This window comes from Mya arenaria, chromosome 10 (assembly GCF_026914265.1).
Source record: "Mya arenaria isolate MELC-2E11 chromosome 10, ASM2691426v1".
Lineage (NCBI taxonomy): Eukaryota > Metazoa > Mollusca > Bivalvia > Myida > Myidae > Mya > Mya arenaria.
In genome coordinates this window covers 48,942,495-48,961,326 of record NC_069131.1, presented here as the reverse complement: position 1 = coordinate 48,961,326, position 18,832 = coordinate 48,942,495, and the positions used below count along the sequence as shown (strand labels likewise).

Here is an 18,832-nt window from a genome sequence, read left to right as displayed (position 1 = left end):
TGGAAAACGAGGATATGTTTGGCGCGGGAGCACCTCCCCCACCCGGTTCCGAACAATGGAAAAAGTGGAGGCGGCAAAGAAAAAGAGAAAAAGACATTCAACTGGCACGGTAGATCTATCTTCTTTCGAAAACATGAACACAGATGATAAACATTCTCAAAACTTGATGTTGTTGAACAAAACCAAAACAGTATAAATGATTTGACAAAATCAGCCAGTGATTGCAATAAAAGACTAGATGACCAAGATGATAAAATATTGTCATTAACCTACAAAGTCATTGATTTAGAAACACGTGAGCGTAAGAGAAATCTTCTCATCTATGGTATTGATGAAGTTCCAGGCAAAGACAATTACGAGGTGATCAATGATTTCATGTACACAAACATGAATCTGAATGCAAATGACTTTTACATTGATAATACCGAACGTTTGGGTAATATTAATCGGCGTAACTCCAATGGCTCACTAAGACGTCCGATCGTAGTCACGTTTAGATATGGCTATGAGGTTGACACTGTGATGAAAAATGCAAAATATCTTGCTGGTAGTCGCTATGCAATCGACCGGGATTATCCAGACGAAGTCAGACAGGCAAGAAAACGTGTGTGGCCCACGTATAAGAGGCTGCGAGCGGAGAATCGTTCAGCTAGAGTTCAGCTAAAGTATCCGGCGGCGGTAGTAGTCAATGGTGAAGTGGTCAGAGATTAATTTCCGGGGTGGAGCCGATTGCTAAGTAGACCGGTGTACACGCACGCGTCTACAGACCAGCCCGTCGGACCGAAATCGTCAGCGAATACGGCTCCACGAGCAAATACACAAACGACTATTAACGCTCCATCACAGAATCCATCACCGCCGGTCTTCTTCGACTGGAAACAAGCTGGTAGTACCCGCTCCCAGGGTAATGCCTCACAACTATCACAGCCTCAACAAGTCGCCGGCACGAATAGCAGCTCACAGCCAACACAGTCCGCGAGTAACGCTAGTTCTAAAGTAGCTGGTAAATCGACCCAACGTGGTAGAACCCGTGCGCGAGCACATTCGACTGGAAACCCTCAGAGATTCCACTCAGCCAGTACACGGCCACCAAGGAAAACGTCGCAGGCTGCTACGACGTCTACCAACCAGGGTGGAGGTCGACCTGAAACAAACGGAGTGTCTGGCAATTAGCATGAACAAAATGAATGCAACATCAACAATATATCTAAGGTCAATTTTGCATTACTAAATGTGCAAGGTCTAATATCAAAATCGCAAAATAAGTTAAACAGTGATGAAATAAATAAAATATTTAGTAACAATGACATATATTAATATGTTTTACTGAAACATGGGGTGCTGATCATTATGATTTTACCAAAGATGGCTTTACGCATATTGCTTTAAACAGAAACGAGAGATTAAAAGGCGCAACGCGTAACTCCGGAGGAATAATAATATATGTTAGAGACAAGCTTGTACATGATAATTTATTCATACAAAAACACGACGATACCCACATTTGGTTGAAACTTAAGGGAACTCATTTCAATTTAGCCAGTGACTTATTTCTATGCTTATGCTATATTGTCCCAAGCAACTCAAGTCGTCAAGTTTTAACGGAAGTGAATGTCTATGACACAATATTAGATGACATCATCAAAATACTGGACGTTTATGATATGCAATGCTCGTTTATGATCCTAGGCGATTTAAATGCAAGAATTGGTTCATTACCGGATTATGTTATACATGACACTGACTCATTGGTTAATGTTGACATTTTACCGGATGACTATAATGTTGATGAAGTTTTGCCCAGAAAATCAATGGATAATAGCACTAATGCAAATGGAACACTTAATAGACTTTCTAAAACAAAGCGGACTAAGAGTTGCAAATGGTCGAGTATGCGATGACAAAGGCTCTTGTACATATATTGGTCATAACGGTTCAAGTTTGGTTGACTATTGTATTGTTAGTCAAAATCTTCTAAGACAGTTCACGTCTTTTATTACATATGGTCCAAATTTGTTATCGGATCACTGTTTAATTGAATTCGCTTTACATGGAAATATATCAGCAGAACCCATACCTAATGTCACCAATGCAAATAGTGCTACAAATGCAAACAAAGATAGCTTTCATTACAAATGGGATGATAGGAAGAGATAATGTTACATTAACGCTTTAAATAACAATGATACGCAAAATAAATTTAATAACCTTGTGTATAATATTGAAGCATCTACGTCAGGTGAAGAGATAGACATGTGTGTCAACCAACTCTGCACTTACATCGAGTCTGTCAGTGAACCATTATTTGGGAAATATTCGAACAACATCTCTCATGATGGGACTGCATCTAGTAAATCTAAGATGAGAGAGCCGGAGAGCACCCAACTATTCACCAACACCTGCGAAGAGAACAGAAAACAGTTCTATAGTGTATTAAACGAGTTTAGAAAGGATAAATCAAATATTAATAGTCAGGCAATGGTTGAGGCACGAAGTACATATAAGAAAAGCGTTAGATCTTTTAATTACCAAAGTAACATATTACGTACACAAAAACTTGTAAATGCTAGGTGTAAAAATGCTAAACAGTATTGGAAGTTGCTAAAAGATGGTTCTAATGCTAAACAACCTAAAAACATCTCATTGGATGCGTTTTCTGAATACTTTAAAGCCATTAACAATCCGGATGACAGGTTCTTTCAACCAGATGAAGATGTACTGTATTACAATAATATTTTAAATGATGAAATGAAGATCATGTTCAGTGAACTTGATGTACCTTTTACACTAGATGACATAAAAAGAAATATTAAAGACCTTAACATGGGCCGTAGTTCTGGCCCTGATAAACTGCTTAACGAAATTATTTTTCATGGTAAAAATGTATTAGGATGTGTTTTAATGACTCTTTTTTAATAAAATTATACAACTAGGCTATTTCCCTGACAAATGGAGTGAAGGCCTAATCATTCCAATACACAAAAAAGGTTCACTAGATGATGTCAAGAATTTTAGAGGCATAACTTTGTTAAGTGTTGTTGGTAAATTGTTTACTAAATGCATAAATGAAAGGCTAAATAAATGGGCTGAAAATTACTACATATATGTTGAGGCTCAAGCTGGTTTTCGTGCCAAAATGGGCACAGTAGATAATATTTTTGTTTTAAATAGTCTAATTAATCATGTCTTTAACAATAAAGAACAACTGTTCTGTTTATTTGTAGATTTTTCCGAGGCTTTTGATTATTTAGTTAGAGAAAATATTTGGTATAAGTTGTTACTTAAGGCTTGGAATAAGAGGAAAATTGTTTAACATTGTGAGAAGCATTTATTTACAAGTAAAATCCAGAGTAAAATTGCTGAATGAAACTGGTGAAGTTTTTGAAAGTCTACTAGGTGTTAGACAGGGAGAATGTTTAAGCCCATTGTTGTTTTCCTTGTATTTGAATGATTTGGAAGATGAACTGTTCCTAAATGGTGCCAATGGTATAGATGTGTCCTCACTAAAACTTTTTCTGCTAATGTATGCGGACGATATAGTTATTTTTGCTAGCTCAAGTGAAGAAATGCAGCAAAATTTGAACATTTTGCATGAATATTGTTTAAAGTAGAAACTAACTGTGAACAAAGACAAGAGTAAAATAGTTATTTTCAAGAAAGGTGGAAGACTACCACAAAATTTACATTTCTATTATGGAACTGACGAGATTGAGATCATGCCAAAATATTGTTACCTCGGAGTGGTTTTGACCTCAGGAGGATCGTGGGTAGAATGTCAGAAGACTCTCTCTGGTCAAGCGCAGAAGGCTATCTACAAATTAAGAAGACACGTATTAAAATTTGCAAACTTGTCAGTTGACCATGTTATAGATCTATTTGACAAGTTAGTTAAACCAATATTGTTCTATAGTTGTGAAGTATGGGGCTTTTCACAAGCCAGTGCTAATGAGAGAATTCATACTATGTTTTGTAAAAGTATTTTAGGTGTGAAAGTCTCTACCCAAAATGATTTTGTATATGGGGAGTTGGGAAGAGTAGATATCTTCTCACAAAGAATGACATTCATAGTAAGGTATTGGTTAAAAATATTGCAATGTGATGATAGAAAATATATTAGAGTTATGTATAATGTAATGTTACGTGACCATGAAACTAATCCTAGATGTATCAATTGGGTATCTATGTTGCATAATATGTTGTGTAATTTTGGATTTCATGATGTCTGGCTAGCTCAAGGTGTTCCAAACAATAATATGTTTATCAGTGTGTTTAAGCAACGAGTTAAAGACACTTTTATACAGAACTGGTATAATAGAATTGAAAACTCATCCAGAGCTTCATTCTACAAGGTTTTTGCTAATTTTGAGTATAGTGCATATCTGAATTATGTAAATGTTAAGAAATATAGAATTGCTCTCACACGTTTGTTAATGTCATCACACAGATTAAATGTTGAGACCGGCAGATGGTCAAATACCCCTAGAAATGAGAGACTTTGTAATGAATGCAATACTTTAGAGGATGAATTTCATTTCATCTTTGAATGTAAACTATATGATGATATACGTTCGAAATATATTAAGAAATATTATGTGTCTAGACCAAGTATGTTTAAATGTATTGATTTGTTAAAATCAAATAATGCGAGGCTACTTAGAAATCTTGCTGTGTTTACATACAATGCCTTTGAATTGAGAAGGTCATCTGTCTCTGCTCCGGTAAAAATATGCTATCATTTTACTTATATTTGTATATACATGTAATTGTATTTAAAATATACTTACGGGCTTATTTTTAAGACAGGCGAAACATGCATCTATATCTGAAATAAATCAATAAATACATAACTTTGCATATTTAATTAAATTATTTATCTTGTTTTAAATTTTCACCAAATATTATAATTTGTTTTAACAGTTTAAGTTAAATCCAGCAACAGATATATTATAGACATGTCATCCCTCAGCATAACTTAAATTATTGTGTTCGTAAGTGCTATTTAAAATACTTCTATTAATAAGATTTCATTTTTATGATTAACTTAAAAATTTATAAGATATCCTTTAATTTAAAGAAATAATTCCATTACCTTCATTGCGCCGACTTTTACACTGGACAAAACTGATGTATATACATGTAGACCCTGTCTCTTGCGTTAAGATAAATCCAATATATCCAACTTAGTTTTTACTTTCTCCACTTTTAGTTATCCTCGGAATATGAAATATCACTCAAACAACTATTTCCAACAGTTTTTTATGAATGACACACTGTAGTTTATTCCAATTTTACAATAATTCTCAAGACATGTGGTAACGCATTATTTTGATAACGCTTGTACTTTCATTCGGAACTCCTCGGCCATTTTTTTCAAAAACAACCTCGGATGTATATGGACGGTTTACATACTTAAAAAGTGGTACGTTTAAGTCCGCTGCAAATAGATCGCGTAGTAATCTTATTTAGTAGTTAAAATTTATGACTTAACTCTTGGGAATCGTAATTATGTTTGCAATAATAGACTTCACTGGCAATCAATTTAAACTGAGAGCAATGAATACAACTCTTAAACACTACATTTAATTAATGCTTTTATTCAAAAAAATACGGACTACTCCAACAGATGTACCGGCATACATCCGAGGTTGTTTTTGAAAAAAATGGCCGAGAGGTTCCGAATGTTGTACTTTTCCGGTATGCGGTAAAACCCGGGCATAGGTAATAATGAATCCGAGGATAGCTCGCTTAGCAAAATTTATTTCCATTATATAAATAATTTATCATATGTATTTACTAGATTATGAATTATGAATAGTATCATTTGTAAGTTGTAGATAAAATTGTTATTTAATAAATATACATTTATATGTACCTGTTCGCAATCACAATTTGGTGTATTAATTTGATTTGATCAAGGGTCATGTTGGCCTATTTCAAATGTGTATTTTGTATTATTTATGCTATGAATAAATCTTCTTCTTCTTCTTCTTCTATGAATAAGTAATAATGGCATCAGTTGGGTTTTTCGTATAATCTTTTGTAGATATTTACGTTTTTTGTGATAAATGATCATTTTTTAATCAATTTTGGGTCTTAAAAAAACCATAAATATACATTTATTGGGGGAGGGGAGGCGTGCCAATATGGTGGGTCCTGTCAACATAACTGCTATCTGTGCCTGTTACTGGTAGCTATAATATTGAGTTATTTGTAATGTTAGTGGATGTAAATTGGAATGACAAATAATGACTATACGCCGGGAGAAACAAGTTAAATAACAATCCTATAATAATACAATTTGATTTCCAAAATTTGCGCCGCTGCGGTTAAACATGAGTTGTGTTTTTAAAACTGTGGCGAAATATTGTTTTTTATGTGAAATGAAAACTTAACTTCGAAGAAATTCTTGAAATGGCATCATTCGTATGTGACAATAAGTTTATATCTGTCAAAGCTTTTTACCATTATTAGTACTTTACTCAAAGACTATTATTTCAATTAAGTCATGATTCTCATGACCAGATTTTGACCTTTTATGACGTCGATGCAGTAGAAGACAGCTAAATTCAAAAGGAATATAATTTTTGTTTGGTCTTAAAAGATGTTTTAAAAACCTTTTTACCTAAACGTGAAAAAGAAAACATTTGCGAACAATTATCTGGTCACAAATAGCGATCAGTATAGAATGGATACCGGTCCGGATAGACCGAGGAATTGATTAGTCTAGCCTAAGTTAATTACCTTGATTTCGGTTTTCTTTTACAGCATTATCTGGGATGTAAAATAACTCATTGACCTTAAAAATATTCAAAACATACCCTCAAACATTTATTTCGGTAACCACATGCCAGTGCATTTACTGTGATATTAAAAACGAAACTTAATCAAGATGTTGAACAGGATATTGAATCCTTAATCGTTTGGTGCTACCTTTGTAAAACATGCTACTCGGTCATTTTTTAAAACATCCAAATAAATCATGATAATTAATGTCTACATACAGTTGCAAATGATGTAAAAGTGATTCAGGTAGATATTTTTGTTAACTTTTTCCTAACAGCAGGTATTTGTTTATTATGAATGATCATCATACATGAAATATGACAACAATCTTTCATCTTTAATTGATTTTAAGAAAACAAAATATTTTTTGCCCTTTGCTTGCTTCGGGTTTTATGACAAAATTGTATTTTATTTTTTTGTTTCGCTCGCTCTCTCTCTAATCTTTTTGTCAACACTCCGAAGACAATGGACTTTTTGGTTCAAGAATTGCACCTATTTCAATCATTTCTTTCAATTCATTTTATACTTCTGGTTGTATTCTACGTAAAGGATCTTTAAATATTTCATTGTTGATCAGTATTATGTTTTGTTTGATTTCAAAAGTGTTACCAAGATCTATTTTAGTCTTCGGAATGATACTCTCCCACTTCTTAAATAACTTATTTTGCTCTTCGTTTAGTTCATCCAAAATAACTCCATACTTTGTATTTGCTCTATGATCATTTATAGTTTTGTTTTCTTTTTCAGATGATGCTGACACAGCTGCAGACCACTTTAGCGTGATTCTTATCGGCCTAACAGATACATCACAAAGCCGGACTGGAATCCGAGCACTGGTACCTCCATTTTGGGATTCCACAACTCCAGGATACACTATCGCGCCGTTCATGCTCAGGCAACAGTTTAATTACAGCACTTTCGAAATTATCTTTCTTTCGGGAAAAACCTGTGACTTTCCTTATATCTCCTGAATGTAATGTTGAATCCTATGTGGCAGTAACTCTGCCAATGTCTTTTTTTCTCCCAAATATCGTCAAATATTATTACTTTCTGTCAATCGCTGTCCGTTTCTGTAACAGGAAATACTACACCGTTTGAGGTATTTTATATGTCTTATTGTAATATTCTATTTTCTCTTGCAATCTTGTCCATTTTATCAACAAACTCCTGATGTTTTGACTGCTACATCTTAATAAATTAATGGCTTCAGTAACATGAATGTGGCTAAACCAACCGCCACTCCTTATTAATAAGCGCAGTGAATGTATTTAATTTTCTTCGGTAAAGGTTTATTCACAAACGTCACTTCCTATTAGCATGCGCAGGTTAATTTGAAATACATCACGATAATTGCCATACGTTAAGTAGACACGTTTTCGGCGAACGCTTGCTATTTGGTTCCCCGCTAACAGTGAATGAGCTGCGTAGAAAAAGGAATACAAAACAAACCAGTTTGATAACGTAATGTAAACACTCGCCCTACTGAACGCATTGCATGTGGTGTCTCTTTTATCTGCATGTTTGAACGTATACAGATACTGATCAATATTTTGACAAAAGTTGGTATTAAACGCAGTCCGCCAGATTCCTACCAAGTTTACCACGTAGACCATTTGAGTATGCAAGTAACTGACAATATGGTGTTAAGGAAGAATATTTAAGAATGCGACTGTATTAAAAAACTGCCTCATGTATCTTCATTAAAACAGTCCTTTTCCCCGCAGAAGTAAAGGAGTGTAATAGAAAGTCCTTCAATTAGACTGCGCTAATATAAAAATGGAATGTTGTGGGCTCACAGAAAAGACGTATTTTTAAAACAATTTTAATTGAGCACCTAAGTATTATATGCCAACAAAAGGTAAGTTACATTTTAAAAATATAAGAATGGAGCACTGTAGTAGCATGCATTTGGAGTTAAAGAAAAGTTGGTTAGATTTTGTAACCTTACAATTCTAGATTTCAGTGCGTAAGTGCGAATATTTAGGAGGTTCAAAAACGTTTTAACTGTTATGTGAGCCCAAATATACATACTACTTGGACAGTACTCAATATTTATCAAAGCCATCATAAGTGGCTACATATGACATGTGCAGATTGTCTCGTGTTGTATTTTGACCACACCTGTTCTAAACTCCATGTACATATCATTAACAGTTTTTAGTCAAGGTCAAGGTTCCAGATGTCAATGACACCAATATTTAGGCAAAAAGCTGCAGAAACAAGCTCAGAAGCAAAAGGTTTAAACATAAACCCGGTTTAATGGCACTGGGTAAATGCCAAAGACATAGAGCATAAAAGCACAAACAAGAAACATAAAAGAACAGCACAAAACTCCACATTGTGCACAGTGCATACATACTATATGTAAAAACAAACTAGGTATGTTTATCAAGAATCGTTAAGTACCTCCTTGGAAAGGTCAGTAAAATGCAAATTTACTGGGCGGAAAATACATCGACCATTTTCTTCGAAAACCAGGGGATCTCAAAAATAATCCAATTATCATTGCAACTTACTGAATGCAGATTCTTGGCAAGACCTGCATTTGTAACGTCGCTCGGACCGCTTGATTCCCTTCTGAAGTATTTTAAGGAGTTGCTTCACCGAGGATTTTGCCGCTTTGATAATTTTACACTCTGCCTCGTTTATTATACCTACACACGAAATAGAGACCAGTGTATTTGAAGGTGATATGCTGAAAAAGCTAAACAAAACTTAAGACTGTCGTTAAATATCATAAAACATTCGTTATGTTCAATTGAGTAAATGTTCTCGAAGCTACCCTTAAAAATTAAATATCAAGGACTCTTAGACAAAGTAGTGTTGTTTAAAAACTTGAAAAATATTTACACAGTTTATGTTGTTTTTCCTTACATAGCATATACATATTTGTTATGCAGGACGTAATAAAATCAGTATTGTTACCTGCAAGTATGGCTAATGCGGTCAGTTGTCTCTCTTCTTTCGGCGAGGTGAGGTATAACTGTGTGGTAGTCGTAAAATCAAGACTGCGGAGGCGCGCAACAGTACCGTCTGTCATTGATATATTGTGCAGTACCACCAAACAGTTATCCAACATACACGCTTCTATCTCCTGGACTTAGCAAATAATATTATATATATATATATATATATATATATATATATATATATATATATATATATATATATATATATATAACCATTATTACATCCATAATGAATGAAGCCCCTCTCCAGATATCCCCTGTAATATGATTTCCACTAAGCAGCGGCCTAACATTTCTTGAATCTACCTTTTTTATTATCTTAACATATTGATGTTTAAGTTCAAAATATCACGTTAATTACTTATGATAATTTAAATTGTACAGACAAACAAGAAAAACATACAGAGAAAGTGGTTAATTTATAGTCAAATGTAGCTATGGATTAATATTCTAATTATAACATGTACAACAACAAATGCAAACTCACAGATAGTGGAGATTCTTGTTCAAGCCTTTGTCTGGGAGCGTAATCCTCCAGGGCTTGTTTCACTGTCTCCATAAACCCTGGGTAATTCGCAACGGCAATTCGCAGGGGCTCCGACTGGTCTGTGTAATTACTCAATACTAGAAAAATATATTCCAATGCCCCTCTAGGATCTTTCCATCCTTGTGGATAGGTTTTAATTAAATTTGCACAGCCTAGTTCGTAGAACTTTGTTTTTATTAATATGTTCGCAAGTTCCTGTCTATACTTTACCTGATCTTCAAGGGTAGACCGGTCACAGCCATTAAGTGACTGAAATAATTGAAAATATGCCTTTTCTAATTCAATCTCGAAATACTCACACTTTTCTTTTACTTCCCTAACGTGTTTCCTCAATCCATCGATTATATCTTCTTTTTCTTCAGCAGTTAACTTTGGCTTTTTCTTCCACTTCTTCCCGCCATCTCCATCATCATCATCATCATTTTCATTTTCATCATAATCATCATCATCATCATCATTTTTATATTCATCATAATCATCATCATCATCATCATCATTTTCATAGTCATCTGATTCGGCGCCACCCTCAGTTTTCTCAACCTCCCTTTCTTTAGGCATTGAATTCTCATCCTTCATTTCATCTGTCTTGACTTTTTCTTCTCCATTCAGCTTGTCCGTCTCGGTGTCAAAGACAGCGTTCACTTTAGCATGTCCACACACTGCGGATCCCATCACCTCTGCGTAAGATGTATAAGTATTCATAATTACGACGTGATAACTTTGCATAAATTTCTTAAATGCTTCTTATTTTGTGAAGAACAGTGATAATAGAAAGCTTTGTTTATAAGTTCAGCAAGTAGTATGTTCAATTTACCATCAAAATAAACATTTAATTGTTGACAAATTTAATTGCAATGTTACCAGAAATCATTATTGATCATCAGAGATAATCGGTCAAGACATTTAAATAGATGTTGAATTAGGTAATCGAAATAAAATTTTCATTAAGATGTTTAAACTTAAGCGATATACGATACAAAAAAGCTGAATTTAATGTTCATAATGTTCTAAACTATGCATAAACATGAAGGCTGTATTTTTATTGGAATTTATTTTTGAATAAGCTTGAAGTTTTTAGTCCAGTGCAAAGTAATTCATACTGCTTTCCTACCATTTATTTCAGCTTTTAGAGAAAATAGCCACATAACGATAATCAATTCCGAGACTATGCAAATGAATTTTGCCGACCTCAATAGTAAACAGTTGATTTACGACAAAGCTTGATTCTTTATGTATCCGGAATGTTGACAAGCTATATCTATTATAATCATGAGTTGTGTATTATGTATAAATATACATATGATAAAATGTTAAACAATTCATTTATACATTAATAATTCCTCAGTGGTAAAACTTAACGACCAAGTAATTTAGAGCTGCAGATAAGACTTTGGCTTAGGTATTGTACTTTCTTGTTTATTTTCAAACGTGTATTTTTTACTCTGGGGTCACCAATATGAGTTTTGGATATATCTGAAGTGTACATATATACTGAATGATAAACATGTACATGTCAGAGTGTGAGTTAATTGTGCATTCATACCGGGGCTCGAACCCGGGACCCTCATTAACACATTCTCGTTCACCAGAGTGATGATGCTATGCATACCACACTCTGGTTCTATCGCCCCGAATCTAAGTGCAAATAGCGAAAATTTCAGCCAGTCAGTAACGTCTCGCTGTTTTCTATTTGTAGATTCTCTTGGAGTCGGCAAACCTTGGCGATTGACTATAGCAAATGAAAAGGAGTTTTACTTATACAATTAGAGTTAGGAATCCTGACGACAACTGACTTCAGACAAGATTAAATAATTTCAATTTTTGTATGATGATTAATGACACGTTTGCATCATTTTTTATATTTACATATTCAATCCGTTAAAACTTAAATATAGCGGCTACGACATAGTATTGCCGTATATCCAACGATAAGGCTATTGCAGAATCCATATTGAAGAAAAATATTCAAACCGGCGTAGTTTATTAACGTATTATATATAAGTTCCTGTGATTCCTATAGGAAAATATTGCCTTTGATACTTTTAGTGTTCACGTGATTATAACATCTTTAATGTTTTTTTGAAAACCCTCTATACATAGGTATAAGAAGTAGCATATATGGTATTTATATATCTGTAGTTCGATATTAAACATACATGAATTAGAATATCTGATTAATTTAGATCAAGGGAAACTGAAAGTAAGTTATACGTATTTTCAGATGAACAGTGGTTTATAAGTAGCAAAATTTAATTGAAATGGTGTATTGGCAGGCGCGATTTTGGTTTTTGGCCCCTCCATATGTGTCATGTCCGCGTGGTAAATCTTGTAATATTGGTCCATCGTTTATGACATGCGAGAGGACATTGAGATGAATATACTTATGATTACCACATTTATTGTTCTCACAACGTTTTGGGATATCATAAGTTAATATGCTTTATTGATGATAATATGTCGATTATCCCGTTATTACATTACCATATCAAATATGTATTTAAAGAAATGGAACTTGATTGGATGTTTTTAATATCAAAATATAAGTTGATTATCCTACGAAAAAGTGAACAATTAACTGTGTAAACGTCAATATACCACCCTCCACAGATCCACCCCCGTAGAACACGCGCACAAAATTGTCCGCCACCTCCCCCACTAAAGTCCAAATAAAAATAAAATCATATAAACCTTAAAATTACTTGCGTTTTAAAACATACAATTGTGAAACACGTGCATTTTATAATGCTTGTTTAAGAGAAATGTTATACTTTATTTCAGTAGTTTTAATTGACTTTTTGGCATTTAAACTATAACTTCATTACAGTAACTTTGGAAGTTAAGTACCTGAATGCCATGTGTTTTAAAAGTTAATCGCTAGAAAAGATATTTGCTAAAAAACTCACATTTGTGTCAAAACAGAGTGCTTAAATACCTTTACAAAAAAATGATAATTTAGCGGCAAAACAGCGTAACAATGGTCAGTGATCAATAGTTAAGTATAGTTATATCGCCGCCGGAAGAAGAAATATGGCTGACATTGGTTCAGCAATCAAATAGTGGTCTGAGGGCACTATTGAAAATAGTATTTTGAAATGTTGAATGTTGTGCAAGATATGAAGGTAGGGCAGGATGGTTAATGGAGAATGTTGGACTCTAAGTAAGATCAGCTTAGATCAGACCCTATGCATAGTATAGACACTAAAGTTCGGACGTTGAAAGATGAATTGACAAAAGAATTTGTGCATGTGGCAAACATAATTGGTGACATTGCGACCTCCATTCGCGATATTGACAATCAATTGCTTTCTAAGGAGCAAAATGTACTTTCTCTGAGCAATAACGGGACTGATGGTCGTTCTGACCATCGCCCAAGCGCACGGCTACGACGGCAACCCTTTGCATGATCCCAATTTCACCTGACCGTTAGCGGGATTTCATCGTCAGAAGGCGATGACTTTCTCAAGAAAACACGTGTATCATCCGTGCGCTTGACGATAATGTCTCACAGAGAGTGAATATAACATCGGCTGAGCGACTTCTAGCAAAACTCTCGGACCGGCCTCATTTGATAGAATTAAGTGTCCAGTCACATTTGATAAAAAAGGGTGTTTTTACTACGAAACAAACCAAAATTAAACAATGTTAATCAGTTCGATTCATGCATTGAACGTCTCATAGAACTGTATGTACGAGCAGTATTGCGCAATCTCCCACAGTATCACTACTGGTCGACGCTAGCGGGCATATTCTCAACAGAGAACAGCAGCGGCAGCGAGAGCAGACGGACGGCGATGTCGAACAAGGACGGCATGGTGGTGGCCATATTACAGATATTGATTTTTGCTTAAACAGCGCTTTGAGATAAAAAATAACAATTTAGGGAAGTGATAGTATATGCATATGTGAGACACTTTTAGGTGGAGATAATATGATAACGATTGATGGATTAACTTGGTTTGGCTTGATTTGATAGATTGCGCGTAATGGATCTAAAGTCTTCGGGCGGCGTTGGATTAAACAGTTGGGTCGACAGCCGCTCGTGCTCGCGGGTTTCTGTTGTATGCCGATGATATAGTTATGTTGGCAAAGTTAGGGGACGAGCGAGCGTTCTGTATAAGCCTCAGGATTGGTGCATAAAATGACGCGTTTTCATCAACACGGACAAGTCAATATGTATCCACTACCAAAAACGTCGCAGTCAGGCCACAGCTCAGCTGTTCAATATAGGGAACAACAAGATAGAATTGATGGACAGCAGCATGTACCTAGGCATTGTATTCCACTGCAAAGTGGATTTTACATACAAGGCGAAACATTTGAAACACAATCGATGTGTTGTGCCATTATTCGATTATTGTAGCCGTGTTCGGGGTCAACCAGCACCGCGCAATGAGATAGTTTATGGGACTGCACCGATATATACCACTACAAACGTTTACATGAGATACGGAATGGCTACCCAGCAACTTTCGTCGTTGGATTGGCATGGTTAGATACTTGGATCGTCACGTGTCTTTTTGTGACAACAGACTAACCAAATGTATTCCGTATTATTTGAAAATAATAGGACTTAGTATCTGCAGTTTTAAAACGACGAAATTCACTTTATAACTGGGTTAACGTTTTTCAAGTCCATTATTTCATTTTACCTTATGCAGTATGTTTTGTATACATATCCATATTATGTTTTCTATTGCATTGTATGAAACTTGTTTAATTTTCCTGTTCGCACATATATTTCTATATTGTGTTATTGTACGGCGACTTATAGGCCTAACGGGCCGGGTGCTATTTCGAATGTGTTATAACTATCTTATCATTATCTACTTTACATATATTTTTATATTTTATGTTTGATGCACATACCACGTTAATACAATATTCAATTACTCACTTACTTATTAAAACACATTCTCAACACCTGTATAGGTAATGATATCGTATAATGATGCTCCTCTGCAAAGTTTCAATTCGTCCCTGAGTTCCATGATAGAGAACAAAGTGAACATGATCTCGACGAAACCACGGATAAAGATATCGAGTACATACACAGTCACAACCCCTTGTTGGGCACAATATGATCAGACAAATGATCAGACAGACTGTGGCTCAAACGCCGGACCGTCGCTAACAGGTTGTGTGCTCTATCGACTGAGCTACCGGGCCGCTTACACACTTATTTGTTATAAGTTACGGGGTTAGTAGGTGATCCGATATAGGATTTACGAGGCAAAGGAACCTAAATCGGGTGAAACTGAAGCCTTTTCGTCGACAAACCGTTAATGTTGATAAATTTATGGAAATTGTTTCATTTATTTATCGGAAATGGCTGCCATTTTGGTACTTTATAATTTACTAACTCAATATGGAAAAATATGAGGTCATCGCGTGACCACACTTGGACCAATGGCGTTGCGTCATTCATGTTGGAGGCGTGATATGTATATATAATATACAACATTTATACAATAAATGTTACGTAATGTATTCTGTTTTTGTATATGAAACATATTTTTGTTATTGTATACGGATATAATATACTGCTTGCTTTCTCAAGCCCCAGGACGCATATGGTGCTCGTGAAATATAGTTGAAAATTTCGTGTTAGTAGAGGAAATCAATGGCTTGCTTACTAACATATTTCCTGAACTCGATGAATGAAATTGTGTATCATATGACGACTCACGACAGATCCTATATACATCATTCAGTTATTTGCTAAAGTAATTAACATGTTGCTAAAATGGTAAATTTATCAGTATATCAGTATCAACATATCAGTACAAATTTGATTCAGGTTTGAAATACGGTACACGAGATACATAGTACATTACAGTATTTGCAAGTACTTGAAAGTAGTTCCATCCAAATGCCGTTCATTGACAGGTAATTGCAAATATGTGAAATCGCCATGGTAAAGTTCATCAATACAATATTTGTTTAAAAAACATTTATTAAAATACATGTAAACTGCCACTGGCAATGGTGTAAATTGAAAATTGTTTCAAAGTCGTTAATGAGTAGTTTGGATTTTTCACATTTTCTTCGGCTCATGAGTAATATTACCGAACTGGTATTGGCATGTAAAATGAAGGCAGTCGGCTAAATACGACGCATGACTGATAGTTTTAACCTCATCATTACGTTTTTCATATCTAACGTTGTTACAGAAATGATTTCCCTTCACTGAATGTAAAACGGCTGTTAACGTCTCGTTGGACGATTGCTCTATCAAAAATAAATTTATTGTTGTCACTCAAACCAACAAGACACGCTCACGGTTTTCGATTTCTGTTCAAATATTCAGGCACCTGAGTATGTTAGATATTCAATGTAATTATTGGTTGAACTGCTAGTCCATTTCAGACACAATGCAAATAGCCTGTAATATGTTAAAACAACGTTAAATGTACATAAATATACAAACAAACTTCTGGGCAATAAAGTCACAAATTTTAACCTGAAATCCTATATATTTAGATATTTTTGTGACATGCATTATGTGCATGTTAAAAGGATTGATAACTTATTTTTGTCTTAAGTAGGAGGCAATATCATGGAATAACGCTACAACTTAAAACTGTTGGGTTAATGCCCAAATATAATAATAATAATAATAATAATAATAATAATAATAATAATAATAATATCTTTATTTTAAGAAGGTGACATATTAAGATCATGTACAAAACTACAGAATCTTATTTTCGATATGGCCCTCTGAAACAGAATGAAAATATAGCAAATAATCATAAGACAAACATGAAGACGATGCTAACAACGATGACGATGATGATGATGATTATAAGTATGCTGTTGATGCTGACGATAATGATGCATATGATGACATGATGATGATGTTGAATCAATATTAGACAGATACTCTCAGTTAAATATAATTATGAATAAAACATCACAATTTGTATAATCACAAGTTTCCTATGAGGTACTGTTTGACCTTTATTTTATACGTATTAAAGTTTTTTGATTCTCGTATTTCCAAAGGTATATTATTCCAAACAATTCTGCTGTAATATGTAAACGATGCTTTCATATAATTAGTACGAGGTCTAGTTTGCAAAACAATATCTTTGTGTGCCATTGATCTTAGCATATATACATTATTGTCTGAAACTGTTACTAATTCTGACATATATGATGGAGCCATGCTATTCAACGTCTTGTAAACTAATACTGCTGCGTGGTATTTACATCTATCCGAGAAGTTTAGCCATTTTAGTTCTTTAAATAGATTTGTTGATGAATCTCGTTTAGATTTACCAAGTATGTTTTTTGCAATTCGTTTTTGTAAGTTATTTATTTTATTCACATATGAATTGGTTCCCTTGCCCCAGACCAAGCAGCCGTAATCAAAATTTGGCAGAATATATGCATTGTAAAACATTCGTTTTGTATCAGGTGTGAGGAAATATATTATATTTTTTAGAAGTGCAATTTTCTTATTCAGATTTTTACAAACATAATCGATTTGCACATGCCAGTTTAGTGTATTATCTATATACAACCCTAATAACTTTTGCACAACAACATTAACTATTTGAACATCATTAATACAAAGTTCAAGATTCCCAGTGTTTTTTAATGTATTTGCAGACCCTATTAACATGCATTTAGTCTTGGAAGGATGCAATGACATATTATTTAGTTGACACCACTTATTAACATAATTTAAATGATGTTGTAATTTATTTTGAATATCCGTCAACTGATATCCAGATTCATAAAGTGTTGAGTCATCTGCATATAGATCTATATTTAATGTTGGATGCATAACTGCAATATCATTTATGTATAAAATAAAAAGCAAGGGTCCCAGTATGGAACCCTGGGGTACCCCAGATGTAACAGTGAGTTTTTGCGATTTAATTTTGCCAATCTTTACAATTTGGTTTCTATTTTCAAGATATGATTTAAACAAATTCAATGCTATTTCAGAAAAATGATACAGTTTCAATTTATAAAGAAGAATTTCATGATCAACTAAATCGAAAGCTTTTCTCAAATCCAAAAATATCGCACCAACTAGTTTACCACTGTCAACATCTTTAAGCCAAGTATCTATAAGTCTTATTAGAGCAGTGTTACATGAATGGTGTTTTCTAAATCCAGATTGTGTTTTGTGTATGACATCGGTTTTCTCAAAGTACAACTGTACCTGTGTCGCTATATGCCTTTCAAAGATTTTTGATATAGTTGGGAGTATTGAAATGGGGCGGTAATTATTGGGGTCCTCTTTGTTGCCCGACTTGAAAATTGGTATTACTCGTGCTTCTTTCAGTTTATCAGGGAAAACTCCATGCGCTATACTACTGTTGATAATTGATGCTATACAAGGTGTAATAGTATCACCACATTGCTTCAAAATTTTGGGGCCTACTCCATCTATGCCTGTGGCCTTTCCAACATTTAATTTATCAATAATAGTATGGACTTCATAAGGGGTAATATGTTTAATCTCAAACCAATTTGTACCTAGTTTTGTATCTAGAATATGTTTTAAGTTTCTAAAATT

The 18,832-nt window shown here is 34.3% G+C and overlaps 1 protein-coding gene and 1 long non-coding RNA gene across 3 annotated transcripts in view; both read right to left on the bottom strand.

Moving 5' to 3' along the window:
• The window catches only part of LOC128206875 (uncharacterized), a 74,158-nt gene extending 63,865 nt beyond the window's left edge, over nt 1-10,293 (bottom strand). Inside the window, exon 1 of the mRNA XM_052909578.1 lies at nt 10,240-10,293. The gene's annotated coding sequence lies outside the window, so the exon portion shown is untranslated. The remainder of the gene's footprint in view (nt 1-10,239) is intronic.
• On the bottom strand, nt 172-5,338 carry LOC128206878 (uncharacterized). 2 transcript variants are annotated; one of them, XR_008256609.1, is made up of 5 exons: nt 5,090-5,338; nt 4,785-4,822; nt 3,735-3,811; nt 2,209-2,399; nt 172-1,144 (listed from the first exon to the last, which is right to left on the bottom strand). It is a non-coding gene; the product is annotated as an uncharacterized LOC128206878 (long non-coding RNA). The 2 variants fall into 2 exon arrangements; XR_008256610.1 differs by having other exon boundaries at nt 2,281-2,399.
• Nucleotides 10,294-18,832: the final 8,539 nt, after the last annotated feature.